Source organism: Argentina silus, assembly GCF_951799395.1.
Source record: "Argentina silus genome assembly, chromosome: Y".
In the NCBI taxonomy this organism is placed as follows: domain Eukaryota; kingdom Metazoa; phylum Chordata; class Actinopteri; order Argentiniformes; family Argentinidae; genus Argentina; species Argentina silus.
In genome coordinates, this window is record NC_139654.1 from 18,625,136 (window position 1) to 18,646,406 (window position 21,271).

The window sequence follows — 21,271 nt, forward strand, 5'->3', positions numbered from 1 at the left end:
ATCACACTGCTACTGTATGAACTAGCTACAGTCCCAATGCTACATTATATGAACTAGCTACAGTCCCAATGATACACTATATGAACTAGCTACAGTCAATCACACTGCTACTGTATGAACTAGCTACAGTCCCAATGATACACTATATGAACTAGCTACAGTCAATCACACTGCTACTGTATGAACTAGCTACAGTCCCAATGCTACATTATGTGAACTAGCTACAGTCCCAATGATACACTATATGAACTAGCTACAGTCAATCACACCGCTACTGTATGAACTAGCTACAGTGAATCATACTGCTACTGTATGAACTAGCTACAGTCAATCACACTGCCAATGTATGAACTAGCTACAGTCAATCACACTGCTACCGTATGAACAAGCTACAATCAATCACACTGCTACTGTATGAACTAGCTACAGTCCCAATGATACACAATATGAACTAGCTACAGTCAATCACACTACTACTGTATGAACTATCTACAGTCAATCACACTGCTACTGTATGAACTAGCTACAGTCAGTCACACTGCTACTGTATGAACTAGCGACAGTCCCAGTGCTACACGATATGAACTAGATACAGTCCAAATGCTACATGATATGAACTTGCTACAGTCAATCACACTGCTACTGTATGAACTAGCTACAGTCCCAATGATACACTATATGAACGAGCTACAGTCAATCACACTGCTACTGTATAAACTAGCTACAGTCAATCACACTGCTACTGTATGAACAAGCTACAATCAATCACACTGCTACTGTATGAACTAGCTACAGTCCCAGTGCTACAGTATGAACTAGCTACAGTCAATCACACTGCTACTGTAAGAACTAGCTACAGTCAATCACACTGCTACTGTATGAACTAGCTACAGTCCCAATGCTGCATTATATTAACTAGCTACAGTCAATCATACTGCTACTGTATGACCTAGCTTCAGTAAATCACACTGCTACTGTATGAACTAGCTACAATCAATCACACTGCTACTGTATGAACTAGCTACAATCAATCACACTGCTACTGTATGAACTAGCTACAATCAATCACACTGCTACTGTATGAACTAGCTACAATCAATCACACTGCTACTGTATGAACTAGCTACAGTCAATCACACTGCTACTGTATGAACTAGCGACAGTCCCAATGCTACACTATGTGAACTAGCTACAGTCAATCACACTGCTACTGTATGAACTAGCTACAGTCAGTCACACTGCTACTGTATGAACTAGCTACAGTCAATCACACTGCTACTGTAGGAACTAGCTCCAGTCAGTCACACTGCTACTGTATGAACTAGCTACAGTCCCAATGATACACAATATGAACTAGCTACAGTCAATCACACTGCTACTGTATGAACTAGCTACAGTCAATCACACTGCTACTGTATGAACTAGCTACAGTCAATCACACTGCTACTGTATGAACTAGCTACAGTAAATCACACTGCTACTGTATGAACTAGCGACAGTCCCAATGCTACACTATGTGAACTAGCTACAGTCAATCACACTGCTACTGTATGAACTAGCTACAGTCCCAATGATACACAATATGAACTAGGTACAGTCAATCACACTGCTACTGTATGAACTAGCTACAGTCAATCACACTGCTACTGTATCAACTAGCTACAGTCAATCACACTGCTACTGTATGAACTAGCTCCAGTCAGTCACACTGCTACTGTATGAACTAGCTACAGTCCCAATGATACACAATATGAACTAGCTACAGTCAATCACACTGCTACTGTATGAACTAGCTACATTCAATCGCACCTCTACTGTATGAACTAGCTACAGTCAGTCACACTGCTACAGTGTGAACTAGCTACAGTCCCAATGCTACATTATATGAACTAGCTACAGTCAATCACACTGCTACTGTATGAACTATCTACAGTCAATCACACTGCTACTGTATGAACTAGCTACAGTCAGTCACACTGCTACTGTATGAACTAGCGACAGTCCCAATGCTACATGATATGAGCTAGATACAGTCCCAATGCTACATGATATGAACTTGCTACAGTCAATCACACTGCTACTGTATGAACTAGCTACAGTCCCAATGATACACTATATGAACGAGCTACAGTCAATCACACTGCTACTGTATGAACTAGCTACAGCCCCAATGCTGCATTATATGAACTAGCTACAGTCAATCACACTGCTACTGTATGACCTAGCTACAGTAAATCACACTGCTACTGTATGAACTAGCTACAGTACCAATGCTACACAATATGAACTAGCTACAGTCCCAATGCTACATGATATAAACGAGCTACAGTCAATCACACTGCTACTGTATGAACTAGCTACAGTCAATCACACTGCTACTGTATGAACTAGCTACAATCAATCACACTGCTACTGTATGAACTAGCTACAGTCAATCACACTGCTACTGTATGAACTAGCGACAGTCAATCACACTGCTACTGTATGAACTAGCTACAGTCAATCACACTGCTACTGTATGAACTAGCGACAGTCCCAATGCTAAACTATGTGAACTAGCTACAGTCAATCACACTGCTACTGTATGAACTAGCTACAGTCAGTCACACTGCTACTGTATGAACTAGCTACAGTCAATCACACTGCTACTGTAGGAACTAGCTCCAGTCAGTCACACTGCTACTGTATGAACTAGCTACAGTCCCAATGATACACAATATGAACTAGCTACAGTCAATCACACTGCTACTGTATGAACTAGCTACAGTCAATCACACTGCTACTGTATGAACTAGCTACAGTAAATCACACTGCTACTGTATGAACTAGCGACAGTCCCAATGCTACACTATGTGAACTAGCTACAGTCAATCACACTGCTACTGTATGAACTAGCTACAGTCCCAATGATACACAATATGAACTAGGTACAGTCAATCACACTGCTACTGTATGAACTAGCTACAGTCAATCACACTGCTACTGTATCAACTAGCTACAGTCAATCACACTGCTACTGTATCAACTAGCTCCAGTCAGTCACACTGCTACTGTATGAACTAGCTCCAGTCAGTCACACTGCTACTGTATGAACTAGCTACAGTCCCAATGATACACAATATGAACTAGCTACAGTCAATCACACTGCTACTGTATGAACTAGCTACAGTCAATCACACTGCTACTGTATCAACTAGCTACAGTCAATCACACTGCTAATGTATGAACTAGCTGCAGTCAATCACACTGCTACTGTATGAACTAGCGACAGTCCCAATGCTACACTATGTGAACTAGCTACAGTCAATCACACTGCTACTGTATGAACTAGCTACAGTCCCAATGATACACAATATGAACTAGGTACAGTCAATCACACTGCTACTGTGTGAACTAGCTACAGTCAATCACACTGCTACTGTATCAACTAGCTACAGTCAATCACACTGCTACTGTATGAACTAGCTACATTCAATCGCACCTCTACTGTATGAACTAGCTACAGTCAGTCACACTGCTACTGTGTGAACTAGCTACAGTCCCAATGCTACATTATATGAACTAGCTACAGTCAATCACACTGCTACTGTATGAACTATCTACAGTCAATCACACTGCTACTGTATGAACTAGCTACAGTCAATCACACTGCTACTGTATGAAATAGGTACAGTCAATCACACTGCTACTGTATGAACTAGCTACAGTCAATCACACTGCTACTGTATGAACTATCTACAGTCAATCACACTGCTACTGTATGAACTAGCTACAGTCAATCACACTGCTACTGTATGAACTATCTACAGTCAATCACACTGCTACTGTATGAACTAGCTACAGTCAGTCACACTGCTACTGTATGAACTAGCGACAGTCCCAATGCTACATGATATGAGCTAGATACAGTCCCAATGCTACATGATATGAACTTGCTACAGTCAATCACACTGCTACTGTATGAACTAGCTACAGTCCCAATGATACACTATATGAACGAGCTACAGTCAATCACACTGCTACTGTATGAACTAGCTACAGCCCCAATGCTGCATTATATGAACTAGCTACAGTCAATCACACTGCTACTGTATGACCTAGCTACAGTAAATCACACTGCTACTGTATGAACTAGCTACAGTACCAATGCTACACAATATGAACTAGCTACAGTCCCAATGCTACATGATATAAACGAGCTACAGTCAATCACACTGCTACTGTATGAACTAGCTACAGTCAATCACACTGCTACTGTATGAACTAGCTACAATCAATCACACTGCTACTGTATGAACTAGCTACAGTCAATCACACTGCTACTGTATGACCTAGCGACAGTCCCAATGCTACACTATGTGAACTAGCTACAGTCAATCACACTGCTACTGTATGAACTAGCTACAGTCAGTCACACTGCTACTGTTTGAACTAGCTACAGTCAATCACACTGCTACTGTATGAACTAGCTACAGTCAGTCACACTGCTACTGTTTGAACTAGCTACAGTCAATCACACTGCTACTGTATGAACTAGCTACAGTCAATCACACTGCTACTGTATGAACTAGCTACAGTCAGTCACACTGCTACTGTATGAACTAGCTACAGTCCCAATGATACACAATATGAACTGGCTACAGTCAATCACACTGCTACTGTATGGACTAGCCACAGTCAATCACACTGCTACTGTATAAACTAGCTACAATCAATCACACTGCTACTGTATGAACTAGCTACAGTCAATCACACTGCTACTGTATAAACTCGCTACAGTCCGAATGCTTTCTGTATAAACTAGCTGCAGTCAATCACACTGCTACTGTATAAACTTGCTACAGTCAATCACACTGCTACTGTATGAACTAGCTACCGTCAATCACACTGCTACTGTATCAACTAGCTACAGTCAATCACACTGCTAATGTATGAACTAGCTGGAGTCAATCACACTGCTACTGTATGAACTAGCTAGAGTCAATCACACTGATACTGTATGAACTAGCTGGAGTCAATCACACTGCTACTGTATGAACTAGCTACAGTCAATCACACTGATACTGTTTGAACTAGCTACAGTCAATCACACTGCTACTGTATGAACTAGCTACAGTCAGTCAAACTGCTACTGTATGAACTAGCTACAGTCAATCACACTGCTACTGTATGAACTAGCTACAGTCAGTCAAACTGCTACTGTATGAACTAGCTACAGTCAATCACACTGCTACTGTATGAACTAGCTACAGTCAGTCAAACTGCTACTGTATGAACTAGCTACAGTCAATCACACTGCTACTGTATGAACTAGCTACAATCAATCACACTGCTACTGTATGAACTAGCTACAGTCAATCACACTGCTACTGTATGACCTAGCGACAGTCCCAATGCTACACTATGTGAACTAGCTACAGTCAATCACACTGCTACTGTATGAACTAGCTACAGTCAGTCACACTGCTACTGTTTGAACTAGCTACAGTCAATCACACTGCTACTGTATGAACTAGCTACAGTCAGTCACACTGCTACTGTTTGAACTAGCTACAGTCAATCACACTGCTACTGTATGAACTAGCTACAGTCAATCACACTGCTACTGTATGAACTAGCTACAGTCAGTCACACTGCTACTGTATGAACTAGCTACAGTCCCAATGATACACAATATGAACTGGCTACAGTCAATCACACTGCTACTGTATGGACTAGCCACAGTCAATCACACTGCTACTGTATAAACTAGCTACAATCAATCACACTGCTACTGTATGAACTAGCTACAGTCAATCACACTGCTACTGTATAAACTTGCTACAGTCAATCACACTGCTACTGTATGAACTAGCTACCGTCAATCACACTGCTACTGTATAAACTTGCTACAGTCAATCACACTGCTACTGTATGAACTAGCTACCGTCAATCACACTGCTACTGTATCAACTAGCTACAGTCAATCACACTGCTAATGTATGAACTAGCTGGAGTCAATCACACTGCTACTGTATGAACTAGCTAGAGTCAATCACACTGATACTGTATGAACTAGCTGGAGTCAATCACACTGCTACTGTATGAACTAGCTACAGTCAATCACACTGATACTGTTTGAACTAGCTACAGTCAATCACACTGCTACTGTATGAACTAGCTACAGTCAGTCAAACTGCTACTGTATGAACTAGCTACAGTCAATCACACTGCTACTGTATGAACTAGCTACAGTCAGTCAAACTGCTACTGTATGAACTAGCTACAGTCAATCACACTGCTACTGTATGAACTAGCTACAGTCAGTCAAACTGCTACTGTGTGAACTAGCTACAGTCAATCACACTGCTACTGTATGAACTAGCTACAGTCCCAATGATACACAATATGAACTAGGTACAGTCAATCACACTGCTACTGTATCAACTAGCTACAGTCAATCACACTGCTAATGTATTAACTAGCTTCAGTCAATCTCACCTCTACTGTATGAACTAGCTACAGTAAATCACACTGCTACTGTATAAACTAGCTACAGTACCAATGCTACACAATATGAACTAGCTACAGTCCCAATGCTACATGATATAAACGAGCTACAGTCAATCACACTGCTACTGTATGAACTAGCTACAGTCAATCACACTGCTACTGTATGAACTAGCTACAATCAATCACACTGCTACTGTATGAACTAGCTACAGTCAATCACACTGCTACTGTATGAACTAGCGACAGTCAATCACACTGCTACTGTATGAACTAGCTACAGTCAATCACACTGCTACTGTATGAACTAGCGACAGTCCCAATGCTAAACTATGTGAACTAGCTACAGTCAATCACACTGCTACTGTATGAACTAGCTACAGTCAGTCACACTGCTACTGTATGAACTAGCTACAGTCAATCACACTGCTACTGTAGGAACTAGCTCCAGTCAGTCACACTGCTACTGTATGAACTAGCTACAGTCCCAATGATACACAATATGAACTAGCTACAGTCAATCACACTGCTACTGTATGAACTAGCTACAGTCAATCACACTGCTACTGTATGAACTAGCTACAGTAAATCACACTGCTACTGTATGAACTAGCGACAGTCCCAATGCTACACTATGTGAACTAGCTACAGTCAATCACACTGCTACTGTATGAACTAGCTACAGTCCCAATGATACACAATATGAACTAGGTACAGTCAATCACACTGCTACTGTATGAACTAGCTACAGTCAATCACACTGCTACTGTATCAACTAGCTACAGTCAATCACACTGCTACTGTATCAACTAGCTCCAGTCAGTCACACTGCTACTGTATGAACTAGCTCCAGTCAGTCACACTGCTACTGTATGAACTAGCTACAGTCCCAATGATACACAATATGAACTAGCTACAGTCAATCACACTGCTACTGTATGAACTAGCTACAGTCAATCACACTGCTACTGTATCAACTAGCTACAGTCAATCACACTGCTAATGTATGAACTAGCTGCAGTCAATCACACTGCTACTGTATGAACTAGCGACAGTCCCAATGCTACACTATGTGAACTAGCTACAGTCAATCACACTGCTACTGTATGAACTAGCTACAGTCCCAATGATACACAATATGAACTAGGTACAGTCAATCACACTGCTACTGTGTGAACTAGCTACAGTCAATCACACTGCTACTGTATCAACTAGCTACAGTCAATCACACTGCTACTGTATGAACTAGCTACATTCAATCGCACCTCTACTGTATGAACTAGCTACAGTCAGTCACACTGCTACTGTGTGAACTAGCTACAGTCCCAATGCTACATTATATGAACTAGCTACAGTCAATCACACTGCTACTGTATGAACTATCTACAGTCAATCACACTGCTACTGTATGAACTAGCTACAGTCAATCACACTGCTACTGTATGAAATAGGTACAGTCAATCACACTGCTACTGTATGAACTAGCTACAGTCAATCACACTGCTACTGTATGAACTATCTACAGTCAATCACACTGCTACTGTATGAACTAGCTACAGTCAATCACACTGCTACTGTATGAACTATCTACAGTCAATCACACTGCTACTGTATGAACTAGCTACAGTCAGTCACACTGCTACTGTATGAACTAGCGACAGTCCCAATGCTACATGATATGAGCTAGATACAGTCCCAATGCTACATGATATGAACTTGCTACAGTCAATCACACTGCTACTGTATGAACTAGCTACAGTCCCAATGATACACTATATGAACGAGCTACAGTCAATCACACTGCTACTGTATGAACTAGCTACAGCCCCAATGCTGCATTATATGAACTAGCTACAGTCAATCACACTGCTACTGTATGACCTAGCTACAGTAAATCACACTGCTACTGTATGAACTAGCTACAGTACCAATGCTACACAATATGAACTAGCTACAGTCCCAATGCTACATGATATAAACGAGCTACAGTCAATCACACTGCTACTGTATGAACTAGCTACAGTCAATCACACTGCTACTGTATGAACTAGCTACAATCAATCACACTGCTACTGTATGAACTAGCTACAGTCAATCACACTGCTACTGTATGACCTAGCGACAGTCCCAATGCTACACTATGTGAACTAGCTACAGTCAATCACACTGCTACTGTATGAACTAGCTACAGTCAGTCACACTGCTACTGTTTGAACTAGCTACAGTCAATCACACTGCTACTGTATGAACTAGCTACAGTCAGTCACACTGCTACTGTTTGAACTAGCTACAGTCAATCACACTGCTACTGTATGAACTAGCTACAGTCAATCACACTGCTACTGTATGAACTAGCTACAGTCAGTCACACTGCTACTGTATGAACTAGCTACAGTCCCAATGATACACAATATGAACTGGCTACAGTCAATCACACTGCTACTGTATGGACTAGCCACAGTCAATCACACTGCTACTGTATAAACTAGCTACAATCAATCACACTGCTACTGTATGAACTAGCTACAGTCAATCACACTGCTACTGTATAAACTCGCTACAGTCCGAATGCTTTCTGTATAAACTAGCTGCAGTCAATCACACTGCTACTGTATAAACTTGCTACAGTCAATCACACTGCTACTGTATGAACTAGCTACCGTCAATCACACTGCTACTGTATCAACTAGCTACAGTCAATCACACTGCTAATGTATGAACTAGCTGGAGTCAATCACACTGCTACTGTATGAACTAGCTAGAGTCAATCACACTGATACTGTATGAACTAGCTGGAGTCAATCACACTGCTACTGTATGAACTAGCTACAGTCAATCACACTGATACTGTTTGAACTAGCTACAGTCAATCACACTGCTACTGTATGAACTAGCTACAGTCAGTCAAACTGCTACTGTATGAACTAGCTACAGTCAATCACACTGCTACTGTATGAACTAGCTACAGTCAGTCAAACTGCTACTGTATGAACTAGCTACAGTCAATCACACTGCTACTGTATGAACTAGCTACAGTCAGTCAAACTGCTACTGTATGAACTAGCTACAGTCAATCACACTGCTACTGTATGAACTAGCTACAATCAATCACACTGCTACTGTATGAACTAGCTACAGTCAATCACACTGCTACTGTATGACCTAGCGACAGTCCCAATGCTACACTATGTGAACTAGCTACAGTCAATCACACTGCTACTGTATGAACTAGCTACAGTCAGTCACACTGCTACTGTTTGAACTAGCTACAGTCAATCACACTGCTACTGTATGAACTAGCTACAGTCAGTCACACTGCTACTGTTTGAACTAGCTACAGTCAATCACACTGCTACTGTATGAACTAGCTACAGTCAATCACACTGCTACTGTATGAACTAGCTACAGTCAGTCACACTGCTACTGTATGAACTAGCTACAGTCCCAATGATACACAATATGAACTGGCTACAGTCAATCACACTGCTACTGTATGGACTAGCCACAGTCAATCACACTGCTACTGTATAAACTAGCTACAATCAATCACACTGCTACTGTATGAACTAGCTACAGTCAATCACACTGCTACTGTATAAACTTGCTACAGTCAATCACACTGCTACTGTATGAACTAGCTACCGTCAATCACACTGCTACTGTATAAACTTGCTACAGTCAATCACACTGCTACTGTATGAACTAGCTACCGTCAATCACACTGCTACTGTATCAACTAGCTACAGTCAATCACACTGCTAATGTATGAACTAGCTGGAGTCAATCACACTGCTACTGTATGAACTAGCTAGAGTCAATCACACTGATACTGTATGAACTAGCTGGAGTCAATCACACTGCTACTGTATGAACTAGCTACAGTCAATCACACTGATACTGTTTGAACTAGCTACAGTCAATCACACTGCTACTGTATGAACTAGCTACAGTCAGTCAAACTGCTACTGTATGAACTAGCTACAGTCAATCACACTGCTACTGTATGAACTAGCTACAGTCAGTCAAACTGCTACTGTATGAACTAGCTACAGTCAATCACACTGCTACTGTATGAACTAGCTACAGTCAGTCAAACTGCTACTGTGTGAACTAGCTACAGTCAATCACACTGCTACTGTATGAACTAGCTACAGTCCCAATGATACACAATATGAACTAGGTACAGTCAATCACACTGCTACTGTATCAACTAGCTACAGTCAATCACACTGCTAATGTATTAACTAGCTTCAGTCAATCTCACCTCTACTGTATGAACTAGCTACAGTCAGTCACACTGCTACTGTATGAACTAGCTACAGTCCCAATGCTACACAATATGAACTAGCTACAGTCAATCACACTGCTACTGTATGAACTAGCTACATTCAATCACACTGCTACTGTATGAAATAGCTACAGTCAATCACACTGCTACTGTATGAACTATCTACAGTCAATCACACTGCTACTGTATGAACTAGCTACAGTCAGTCACACTGCTACTGTATGAACTAGCGACAGTCCCAATGCTACACGATATGAGCTAGATACAGTCCCAATGCTACATGATATGAACTTGCTACAGTCAATCACACTGCTACTGTATGAACTAGCTACAGCCCCAATGCTGCATTATATGAACTAGCTACAGTCAAACACACTGCTACTGTATAAACTAGCTGCAGTCAATCACACTGCTACTGTATAAACTTGCTACAGTCAATCACACTGCTACTGTATGAACTAGCTACCGTCAATCACACTGCTACTGTATGAACTAGCTACAGTCAATCACACTGATACTGTTTGAACTAGCTACAGTCAGTCAAACTGCTACTGTATGAACTAGCTACAGTCAATCACACTGCTACTGTATGAACTAGCTACAGTCAGTCACACTGCTACTGTATGGACAAGCTACAATCAATCACACTGCTACTGTATGAACTAGCTACAGTCCCAATGCTACAGTATGAACTAGCTACAGTCAATCACACTGCTACTGTATGAACTAGCTACAGTCAATCACACTGCTACTGTATGAACTAGCTACAGTCCCAATGCTACATTATATGAACTAGCTACAGTCCCAATGATACACTATATGAACTAGCTACAGTCAATCACACTGCTACTGTATGAACTAGCTACAGTCCCAATGATACACTATATGAACTAGCTACAGTCAATCACACTGCTACTGTATGAACTAGCTACAGTCCCAATGCTACATTATGTGAACTAGCTACAGTCCCAATGATACACTATATGAACTAGCTACAGTCAATCACACCGCTACTGTATGAACTAGCTACAGTGAATCATACTGCTACTGTATGAACTAGCTACAGTAAATCACACTGCTACTGTATGAACTAGCTACAGTACCAATGCTACACAATATGAACTAGCTACAGTCCCAATTCTACATGATATAAACGAGCTACAGTCAATCACACTGCGACTGTATGAACTAGCTACAGTCAATCACACTGCTAATGTATGAACTAGCTACAGTCAATCACACTGCTAATGCATGATCTAGCTACAGTCAATCACACTGACAATGTATGAACTAGCTACAGTCAATCACACTGCTACTGTATGAACAAGCTACAATCAATCACACTGCTACTGTATAAACTAGCTACAGTCAATCACACTGCTACTGTATGAACTAGCTACATTATATGAACTAGCTACAGTCAATCACACTGCTACTGGATGAACTAGCTACAGTCCCAATGATACACTATATGAACTAGCTACAGTCAATCACACTGCTACTGTATGAACTAGCTACAGTCCCAATGCTACATTATATGAACTAGCTACAGTCAATTACACTGCTACTGGATGAACTAGCTACAGTCAATCACACTACTACTTTGTGAACTAGCTACAGTCAATCACACTGCTACTGTATGAACTAGCTACAGTCAGTCACACTGCTACTGTATGAACTAGCGACAGTCCCAATGCTACACGATATGAACTAGATACAGTCCAAATGCTACATGATATGAACTTGCTACAGTCAATCACACTGCTACTTTATCTACAGTCCCAATGATACACTATATGAACGAGCTACAGTCAATCACACTGCTACTGTATAAACTAGCTACAGTCAATCACACTGCTACTGTATGAACTAGCTACAGTCCCAATGCTACAGTATGAACTAGCTACAGTCAATCACACTGCTACTGTAAGAACTAGCTACAGTCAATCACACTGCTACTGTATGAACTAGCTACAGTCAATCACACTGCTACTGTATGAACTAGCTACAGTCCCAATGCTGCATTATATTAACTAGCTACAGTCAATCATACTGCTACTGTATGACCTAGCTTCAGTAAATCACACTGCTACTGTATGAACTAGCTACAGTACCAATGCTACACAATATGAACTAGCTACAGTCAATCACACTGCTACTGTATGAACTAGCTACAATCAATCACACTGCTACTGTATGAACTAGCTACAGTCAATCACACTGCTACTGTATGAACTAGCGACAGTCCCAATGCTACACTATGTGAACTAGCTACAGTCAATCACACTGCTACTGTGTGAACTAGCTACAGTCAATCACACTGCTACTGTATGAACTAGCTACAGTCAATCACACTGCTACTGTGTGAACTAGCTACAGTCAATCGCACTGCTACTGTATGAACTAGCTACAGTCAATCACACTGCTACTGTATGAACTAGCTACAGTCAATCACACTGCTACTGTATAAACTCGCTACAGTCAATCACACTGCTACTGTATGAACTAGCTACAGTCCGAATGCTTACTGTATAAACTAGCTGTAGTCAATCACACTGCTACTGTATAAACTTGCAACAGTCAATCACACTGCTACTGTATGAACTAGCTACAGTCAATCACACTGCTACTGTATAAACTTGCAACAGTCAATCACACTGCTACTGTATGAACTAGCTACAGTCAATCACACTGCTACTGTATCAACTAGCTACAGTCAATCACACTGCTAATGTATGAACTAGCTGCAGTCAATCACACTGCTACTGTATGAACTAGCTACAGTCCCAATGATACACAATATGAACTAGCTACAGTCAATCACACTGCTACTGTATCAACTAGCTACAGTCAATCACACTGCTACTGTATGAACTAGCTACATTCAATCGCACCTCTACTGTATGAACTAGCTACAGTCAGTCACACTGCTACTGTATGAACTAGCTACAGTCCCAATGCTACACAATATGAACTAGCTACAGTCAATCACACTGCTACTGTTTGAACTAGCTACAGTCAATCACACTGCTACTGTATGAACTAGCTACAGTCCCAATGCTACATTATATGAACTAGCTACAGTCAATCACACTGCTACTGTATGAACTATCTACAGTCAATCATACTGCTACTGTATGAACTAGCTACAGTCCCAATGCTACATTATATGAACTAGCTACAGTCAATCACACTGCTACTGTATGAACTAGCTACAGTCAGTCACACTGCTACTGTATGAACTAGCGACAGTCCCAATGCTACACGATATGAGCTAGATACAGTCCCAATGCTACATGATATGAACTTGCTACAGTCAATCACACTGCTACTGTATGAACTAGCTACAGTCCCAATGATACACTATATGAACGAGCTACAGTCAATCACACTGCTACTGTATGAACTAGCTACAGTCAATCACACTGCTACTGTATGAACTAGCTACAGCCCCAATGCTGCATTATATGAACTAGCTACAGTCAATCACACTGCTACTGTATGACCTAGCTACAGTAAATCACACTGCTACTGTATGAACTAGCTACAGTACCAATGCTACACAATATGAACTAGCTACAGTCCCAATGCTACATGACATAAACGAGCTACAGTCAATCACACTGCTACTGTATGAACTAGCTACAGTCAATCACACTGCTACTGTATGACCTAGCGACAGTCCCAATGCTACACTATGTGAACTAGCTACAGTCAATCACACTGCTACTGTATGAACTAGCTACAGTCAGTCACACTGCTACTGTTTGAACTAGCTACAGTCAATCACACTGCTACTGTATGAACTAGCTACAGTCAGTCACACTGCTACTGTTTGAACTAGCTACAGTCAATCACACTGCTACTGTATGAACTAGCTACAGTCAGTCACACTGCTACTGTATGAACTAGCTACAGTCCCAATGATACACAATATGAACTAGCTACAGTCAATCACACTGCTACTGTATCAACTAGCTACAGTCAATCACACTGCTACTGTATGAACTAGCTACATTCAATCGCACCTCTACTGTATGAACTAGCTACAGTCAGTCACACTGCTACTGTATGAACTAGCTACAGTCCCAATGCTACACAATATGAACTAGCTACAGTCAATCACACTGCTACTGTTTGAACTAGCTACAGTCAATCACACTGCTACTGTATGAACTAGCTACAGTCCCAATGCTACATTATATGAACTAGCTACAGTCAATCACACTGCTACTGTATGAACTATCTACAGTCAATCACACTGCTGCTGTATGAACTAGCTACAGTCCCAATGCTACATTATATGAACTAGCTACAGTCAATCACACTGCTACTGTATGAACTAGCTACAGTCAGTCACACTGCTACTGTATGAACTAGCGACAGTCCCAATGCTACACGATATGAGCTAGATACAGTCCCAATGCTACATGATATGAACTTGCTACAGTCAATCACACTGCTACTGTATGAACTAGCTACAGTCCCAATGATACACTATATGAACGAGCTACAGTCAATCACACTGCTACTGTATGAACTAGCTACAGTCAATCACACTGCTACTGTATGAACTAGCTACAGCCCCAATGCTGCATTATATGAACTAGCTACAGTCAATCACACTGCTACTGTATGACCTAGCTACAGTAAATCACACTGCTACTGTATGAACTAGCTACAGTACCAATGCTACACAATATGAACTAGCTACAGTCCCAATGCTACATGACATAAACGAGCTACAGTCAATCACACTGCTACTGTATGAACTAGCTACAGTCAATCACACTGCTACTGTATGACCTAGCGACAGTCCCAATGCTACACTATGTGAACTAGCTACAGTCAATCACACTGCTACTGTATGAACTAGCTACAGTCAGTCACACTGCTACTGTTTGAACTAGCTACAGTCAATCACACTGCTACTGTATGAACTAGCTACAGTCAGTCACACTGCTACTGTTTGAACTAGCTACAGTCAATCACACTGCTACTGTATGAACTAGCTACAGTCAGTCACACTGCTACTGTATGAACTAGCTACAGTCCCAATGATACACAATATGAACTAGCTACAGTCAATCACACTGCTACTGTATGAACTAGCTACAGTCAATCACACTGCTACTGTATAAACTAGCTACAATCAATCACACTGCTACTGTATGAACTAGCTACAGTCAATCACACTGCTACTGTATAAACTCGCTACAGTCCGAATGCTTACTGTATAAACTAGCTGCAGTCAATCACACTGCTACTGTATCAACTAGCTACAGTCAATCACACTGCTAATGTATGAACTAGCTGGAGTGAATCACACTGCTACTGTATGAACTAGCTACAGTCAATCACACTGATACTGTTTGAACTAGCTACAGTCAATCACACTGCTACTGTATGAACTAGCTACAGTCAGTCAAACTGCTACTGTATGAACTAGCTACAGTCAATCACACTGCTACTGTATGAACTAGCTACAGTCAGTCAAACTGCTACTGTATGAACTAGCTACAGTCAATCACACTGCTAATGTATGAACTAGCTACAGTCAGTCAAACTGCTACTGTGTGAACTAGCTACAGTCAATCACACTGCTACTGTATGAACTAGCTACAGTCCCAATGATACACAATATGAACTAGGTACAGTCAATCACACTGCTACTGTATCAACTAGCTACAGTCAATCACACTGCTACTGTATGAACTAGCTACAGTCAATCGCACCTCTACTGTATGAACTAGCTACAGTCAGTCACACTGCTACTGTATGAACTAGCTACAGTCCCAATGCTACACAATATGAACTAGCTACAGTCAATCACACTGCTACTGTATGAACTAGGTACAGTCAATCACACTGCTACTGTATGAACTAGCTACAGTCCCAATGCTACATTATATGAACTAGCTACAGTCAATCACACTGCTACTGTATGAAATAGGTACAGTCAATCACACTGCTACTGTATGAACTATCTACAGTCAATCACACTGCTACAGTATGAACTAGCTACAGTCAATCACACTGCTACTGTATGAACTAGCTACAGTCAGTCACACTGCTACTGTATGAACTAGCGACAGTCCCAATGCTACACGATTTGAGCTAGATACAGTCCCAATGCTACATGATATGAACTTGCTACAGTCAATCACACTGCTACTGTATGAACTAGCTACAGCCCCAATGCTGCATTATATGAACTAGCTACAGTCAAACACACTGCTACTGTATGACCTAGCTACAGTAAATCACACTGCTACTGGATGAACTAGCTACAGTACCAATGCTACACAATATGAACTAGCTACAGTCCCAATGCTACATGATATAAACGAGCTACAGTCAATCACACTGCTACTGTATGAACTAGCTACAGTCAATCACACTGCTACTGTATGAACTAGCTACAATCAATCACACTGCTACTGTATGAACTAGCTACAGTCAATCACACTGCTACTGTATGACCTAGCGACAGTCCCAATGCTACACTATGTGAACTAGCTACAGTCAATCACACTGCTACTGTATGAACTAGCTACAGTCAGTCACACTGCTACTGTATGAACTAGCTACAGTCAGTCACACTGCTACTGTTTGAACTAGCTACAGTCAATCACACTGCTACTGTATGAACTAGCTACAGTCAGTCACACTGCTACTGTATGAACTGGCTACAGTCAATCACACTGCTACTGTATGAACTAGCTACAGTCCCAATGATACACAATATGAACTAGCTACAGTCAATCACACTGCTACTGTATGAACTAGCTACAGTCAATCACACTGCTACTGTATGGACTAGCTACAGTCAATCACACTGATACTGTTTGAACTAGCTACAGTCAATCACACTGCTACTGTATGACCTAGCGACAGTCCCAATGCTACACTATGTGAACTAGCTACAGTCAATCACACTGCTACTGTATGAACTAGCTACAGTCAGTCACACTGCTACTGTTTGAACTAGCTACAGTCAATCACACTGCTACTGTATGAACTAGCTACAGCCCCAATGCTGCATTATATGAACTAGCTACAGTCAATCACACTGCTACTGTATGACCTAGCTACAGTAAATCACACTGCTACTGTATGAACTAGCTACAGTACCAATGCTACACAATATGAACTAGCTACAGTCCCAATGCTACATGACATAAACGAGCTACAGTCAATCACACTGCTACTGTATGAACTAGCTACAGTCAATCACACTGCTACTGTATGACCTAGCGACAGTCCCAATGCTACACTATGTGAACTAGCTACAGTCAATCACACTGCTACTGTATGAACTAGCTACAGTCAGTCACACTGCTACTGTTTGAACTAGCTACAGTCAATCACACTGCTACTGTATGAACTAGCTACAGTCAGTCACACTGCTACTGTTTGAACTAGCTACAGTCAATCACACTGCTACTGTATGAACTAGCTACAGTCAGTCACACTGCTACTGTATGAACTAGCTACAGTCCCAATGATACACAATATGAACTAGCTACAGTCAATCACACTGCTACTGTATGAACTAGCTACAGTCAATCACACTGCTACTGTATAAACTAGCTACAATCAATCACACTGCTACTGTATGAACTAGCTACAGTCAATCACACTGCTACTGTATAAACTCGCTACAGTCCGAATGCTTACTGTATAAACTAGCTGCAGTCAATCACACTGCTACTGTATCAACTAGCTACAGTCAATCACACTGCTAATGTATGAACTAGCTGGAGTGAATCACACTGCTACTGTATGAACTAGCTACAGTCAATCACACTGATACTGTTTGAACTAGCTACAGTCAATCACACTGCTACTGTATGAACTAGCTACAGTCAGTCAAACTGCTACTGTATGAACTAGCTACAGTCAATCACACTGCTACTGTATGAACTAGCTACAGTCAGTCAAACTGCTACTGTATGAACTAGCTACAGTCAATCACACTGCTACTGTATGAACTAGCTACAGTCAGTCAAACTGCTACTGTGTGAACTAGCTACAGTCAATCACACTGCTACTGTATGAACTAGCTACAGTCCCAATGATACACAATATGAACTAGGTACAGTCAATCACACTGCTACTGTATCAACTAGCTACAGTCAATCACACTGCTACTGTATGAACTAGCTACAGTCAATCGCACCTCTACTGTATGAACTAGCTACAGTCAGTCACACTGCTACTGTATGAACTAGCTACAGTCCCAATGCTACACAATATGAACTAGCTACAGTCAATCACACTGCTACTGTATGAACTAGGTACAGTCAATCACACTGCTACTGTATGAACTAGCTACAGTCCCAATGCTACATTATATGAACTAGCTACAGTCAATCACACTGCTACTGTATGAAATAGGTACAGTCAATCACACTGCTACTGTATGAACTATCTACAGTCAATCACACTGCTACAGTATGAACTAGCTACAGTCAATCACACTGCTACTGTATGAACTAGCTACAGTCAGTCACACTGCTACTGTATGAACTAGCGACAGTCCCAATGCTACACGATTTGAGCTAGATACAGTCCCAATGCTACATGATATGAACTTGCTACAGTCAATCACACTGCTACTGTATGAACTAGCTACAGCCCCAATGCTGCATTATATGAACTAGCTACAGTCAAACACACTGCTACTGTATGACCTAGCTACAGTAAATCACACTGCTACTGGATGAACTAGCTACAGTACCAATGCTACACAATATGAACTAGCTACAGTCCCAATGCTACATGATATAAACGAGCTACAGTCAATCACACTGCTACTGTATGAACTAGCTACAGTCAATCACACTGCTACTGTATGAACTAGCTACAATCAATCACACTGCTACTGTATGAACTAGCTACAGTCAATCACACTGCTACTGTATGACCTAGCGACAGTCCCAATGCTACACTATGTGAACTAGCTACAGTCAATCACACTGCTACTGTATGAACTAGCTACAGTCAGTCACACTGCTACTGTATGAACTAGCTACAGTCAGTCACACTGCTACTGTTTGAACTAGCTACAGTCAATCACACTGCTACTGTATGAACTAGCTACAGTCAGTCACACTGCTACTGTATGAACTGGCTACAGTCAATCACACTGCTACTGTATGAACTAGCTACAGTCCCAATGATACACAATATGAACTAGCTACAGTCAATCACACTGCTACTGTATGAACTAGCTACAGTCAATCACACTGCTAATGTATGGACTAGCTACAGTCAATCACACTGATACTGTTTGAACTAGCTACAGTCAATCACACTGCTACTGTATGACCTAGCGACAGTCCCAATGCTACACTATGTGAACTAGCTACAGTCAATCACACTGCTACTGTATGAACTAGCTACAGTCAGTCACACTGCTACTGTTTGAACTAGCTACAGTCAATCACACTGCTACTGTATGAACTAGCTACAGTCAGTCACACTGCTACTGTTTGAACTAGCTACAATCAATCACCCTGCTACTGTATGAACTAGCTACAGTCAATCACACTGCTACTGTATAAACTAGCTACAATCAATCACACTGCTACTGTATGAACTAGCTACAGTCAATCACACTGCTACTGTATAAACTCGCTACAGTCCGAATGATACACAATATGAACTAGCTACAGTCAATCACACTGCTACTGTATGGACTAGCTACAGTCAATCACACTGCTACTGTATGAACTAGCTACAATCAATCACCCTGCTACTGTATGAACTAGCTACAGTCAATCACACTGCTACTGTATAAACTAGCTACAATCAATCACACTGCTACTGTATGAACTAGCTACAGTCAATCACACTGCTACTGTATAAACTCGCTACAGTCCGAATGCTTACTGTATAAACTAGCTGCAGTCAATCACACTGCTACTGTATCAACTAGCTACAGTCAATCACACTGCTAATGTATGAACTAGCTGGAGTGAATCACACTGCTACTGTATGAACTAGCTACAGTCAATCACACTGATACTGTTTGAACTAGCTACAGTCAATCACACTGCTACTGTATGAACTAGCTACAGTCAGTCAAACTGCTACTGTATGAACTAGCTACAGTCAATCACACTGCTACTGTATGAACTAGCTACAGTCAGTCAAACTGCTACTGTATGAACTAGCTACAGTCAATCACACTGCTACTGTATGAACTAGCTACAGTCAGTCAAACTGCTACTGTGTGAACTAGCTACAGTCAATCACACTGCTACTGTATGAACTAGCTACAGTCCCAATGATACACAATATGAACTAGGTACAGTCAATCACACTGCTACTGTATCAACTAGCTACAGTCAATCACACTGCTACTGTATGAACTAGCTACAGTCAATCGCACCTCTACTGTATGAACTAGCTACAGTCAGTCACACTGCTACTGTATGAACTAGCTACAGTCCCAATGCTACACAATATGAACTAGCTACAGTCAAT